A 3,634-nucleotide genomic window follows, 5' to 3' on the forward strand; every position below is an offset into this window, starting at 1 on the left:
AAAAAAAAAAAAAAAAAAGAAAAGAAAAGAAAATTTAATAAGTCAGCTGAAAACACTGGATTCAATTTTCATTTATGTGTATTTAATCAGCTGACCTAGAATTCAGCAATTAAAAACATAAACAATCATTTTATATGCTTATTGCCTCTACAGGCAAGGTACTTTTATGTCTTTGTGACAATTACAGGAAAACACCTCCCTAGGCAAACAAATACACAAAAATAAAAGGGTAAAAATCTTATCCACAAGCAGCTTTAATGAAGAAAAATTATTCTGACTGATAATTTTAAGTGCTGAGCAAACATTGAAGAACTCTGAGAAGAAATTTCAGAAAACTTCAGCCCACCTTAGAGTCAAGAAACACAGGTAATATGATATGCTACAACATTACCTGGTTATAAAGCAGCACAATTGGCTAGTTAGAACAGCTTACTGGGGAAATAAACAAACACAAAATCCAACCGTGCTCCAGTTCAACAATCACTACAGCATGAGTTGTCTCTGCTTACAAGAAGCTTCTGGGGTGGGGAGGAGCGACACAAAAGTAAAATCTGCAGTTAAGCAAAAGAGAGGGCAATTTTTTTTTCCTTTTATGGTTTTTACAAAATCCACCAAGGAGGTAGGAGGCAGGAGAAAGGAATTAAGATTACATATACTGAGACATAACTAAAGGCAGACAGAAAGAATGAGAGTTAAACTTTTACAGGGACCGAAAAATAAACGTATTGTACACTCTTAACCTCATTAATATGGATGTACTTAAGTAACAGAAGCAGTTCCAGATGAGGAATGTATCAACTTCCAGGCACGAAAACTGAAGGGGCAAGGGAGTCAGTGAGAGTACTCTGGGCAAGCGGGAGCCAAGGTCTCTAAGGTAAAGAATGGGATATCACACAGCATATACATCTTCTACATTGCTATGCTTTATTAATTGGGTTACAACATGATGTAGACTGACTAGAAGCGTCAGGCACTTCAAGTCTTTCACGCCACTCTAACCACTCAAATAATCCTATTAGCAATTAAAAAAAAAAAAACACTCAAGGATTATTTCAGTCGCATAATGTGTCAGCTTTTACTTTAAGGATGTAAAGGAATCGGCTCAGCGCCTGTGGCTCAAATGGCTAAGGCGTCAGCCACATACACCGAAGGTGGCAGGTTCGAATCCAGCCCAGGCCTGCCAAACAACAATGACAGCTGCAACCAAGAAAAAATAGCCAGGCGTTGTGCCGGGCGCCTGTGGTCCCAGCTACTTGGGAGGCGGAGGCAGGAGATTCGCTTGAGCCCAGGCGTTGGAGGTTGCTGTGAGCTGTGATGCTACCGCACTCTACCCAGGGGGACAGCTCGAGGCTCTGTCTCCAAATAAAAAAAAAAAAAAAAGATGTAAAGGAATCAAAAACCTTGCGGTTCCTCTGGGCTGGCCTCCAGCCTGGGTAGGAGGGAGATGAGGGTGACCAGACAGGTGAGAGTGGGTGTAGGGATAAGGGCTGCCCAGTGGCCTCGGTCCCTAGGCAGTGTCTTTTCTCGTCCAATCTGGAAGTGTCCCTGGGGCGAGAAGCTGGCTGCCGTCGCCGAAGCCCCCTACCAGAGCTGGGCGCCCCCACTGCTCAGGACTGAACCCCGGGGACGGCAGGCACCTCCCCACGGCCCCGCATACTCGAAGCCCTGTTGCCCACCCAGCCCGCGCCGGACCCGCCTCCAGCCCCTAGGGACCACCTACCGCGCGCCTGCCCTCGGGCTGAGGGTTGCCTGACGACCCGCTAGGCGACTGCGTTACCATCGAGCGGAACGAAAAGAGCGGCGCCTCACGACTTCCGGAGGACGCGGACAGTACCGGAAGTCACGGGGCGGATCGAGGGAGGCGTGGTCTCCGAAGTTCATGGCGCGGCTGTTGCTAGTACCCGACCGATTTATGCGGCCTCCGGGCGGCCGACTTTGGCGTCTCTTGCCTCGTGGACTCGGGCTTTGGGGCCGGGCCGAGGAAGCCGCGAGAGTGTTGCTGAGGCAGTGCTGCGCGCGGCAGGAGGAGGCGTGGTGGGGTTCGGGGCTGGCTGGCAGGTGCCTGGGAAGCCGGCCCCTCAGCACTGCAGTGCCACCAACCCTCGGGTTGCCAGGGTCCCACGCGCCCCTCGTAGCCCGGGGTGAGTGCGTACCTGGAGCTATTCCAGTGCTCGTCTTGCTGTGGGCCAGCCCTCTGCCCTTTTCATCCCTCTTGGTCATAACCTTAGAAACTATTCAGCCTGGCCTAGAATTGGTCTCAGCGCTGCCGGCTTACCTGATGCATTTCCATGGCCTTGCTGGTAGTCCTGGGCCTCAAGAGAGAACTTGAGAACCTATAACCAACCTCTCCATGTGATTAGATACTCAACCTTGAGTTTTATGTTAGATTTTGCACCAGAAAAATAAATGAGTTTCAGGTTTTTCGAACGTTTAAGTTTACCATGATTGTGAAGTCAGAGCACTTTTATAATTGCTGTCACTTGGACCCCTTTACGTATTCCTTGTATACCCTGAAATTGTAAGAGAAGCTAGATTTTAGTTACGTACAGGTATGCCTTTTTCTTGGGTTCTTTCTCGAGTCTGCTTCTGACCCCAAAAGAACTTAAGAGCCACTCCCCTCTAGTAATAGGTGGAAAAGGAGTTAGGCCTAGCTGACAAAAATCTTTCTGTTTCAAGGACTTGAAAAAGAGTACAAAGAAATAGTTCATGTAGTTTGCACTTTTAGACACCTTTACTATTTTGAGCTTGTTAATTCTGGAAGCCAGAGTTATGTTAACCTTAAGTATTTTGTTTATTTATATTCTCAATACCAGTTCAAGAAGGTAATAGGTTTTTAAATCAGCAATTGTGGCCAAGGACACATACAGTAATAATCTTGGTACAAGAGCTTCATTTCATATGAACAGAAACTGACTTAGTAAGTTTCCCCTGAAAATGAGTGTCTGTTAGTTCCCAGAACTAACTTCATTCACAGTAACTTTCACTGTTTTCTTATCCAAGAATTTTTTGCACATTTAATAAGATCATCAAGTGTGTGTACACATGTTAAAAACTACTATAGTAAGTTTTAGTATGGTTAAATGTTTGCTTCTTACTAGGGTTTTATTTTTGAAATCTCTGTCCCAGTAGCCTGTTTCCTGGAAGTCTTTAGCAGTCACATTTGCTATTGGAGGAGCTTTATTAGCTGGAATGAAGTATTTCAAGAAAGACAAGGAAGAAAGTAAATAGATATCATGGTCAGTTCTGAATAAAGTCCTTCCTGGCTGTGGATTAGCATGTTTTTGTTGTTCTTAAACTTTTATTTTGAAATAATTTTTGATTTATGGAAGAGTTGCAAAGATGGCATAGAGGTCCCATATACCTTTCACCCAGATTCTCCTAATGTTTACACTTTATGTTACCATAGCATGTTTATCAGAAATAAGAAATTAAAATTAGCACCAGCTATTAACTAAACTACAGAGTTTATCTGTATTTCACCTGTTTCTCCATCAATGTTTTTTATCTGTTCCAGGATCCAGTCTAGGATACCACTGCCCAAACAATATTACAAGCCTTACTATGTACAGATTTGCATGTGTAAAAGATGAAATTCAATACAAAGATGACTGAGTTGCAGTCTAGCCCTTGAGAT

General features: G+C 44.5%; 1 protein-coding gene and 1 pseudogene across 1 annotated transcript in view; one reads left to right on the top strand and one right to left on the bottom strand.

The window, feature by feature from the left end:
• ADPRM (ADP-ribose/CDP-alcohol diphosphatase, manganese dependent) overlaps window positions 1-1,744 on the bottom strand; it is a 17,446-nt gene extending 15,702 nt beyond the window's left edge. Inside the window, exon 1 of the mRNA XM_012806060.1 lies at window positions 1,721-1,744. The gene's annotated coding sequence lies outside the window, so the exon portion shown is untranslated. The remainder of the gene's footprint in view (window positions 1-1,720) is intronic.
• An 84-nt stretch (window positions 1,745-1,828) lies between these two features.
• On the top strand, window positions 1,829-3,248 carry LOC111725676 (annotated as a pseudogene).
• The last annotated feature ends 386 nt before the right edge of the window (window positions 3,249-3,634 follow it).

This window comes from Otolemur garnettii, unplaced genomic scaffold (genome assembly GCF_000181295.1).
Source record: "Otolemur garnettii isolate 467f Iridium unplaced genomic scaffold, OtoGar3 scaffold00046, whole genome shotgun sequence".
In the NCBI taxonomy this organism is placed as follows: Eukaryota; Metazoa; Chordata; class Mammalia; order Primates; family Galagidae; genus Otolemur; species Otolemur garnettii.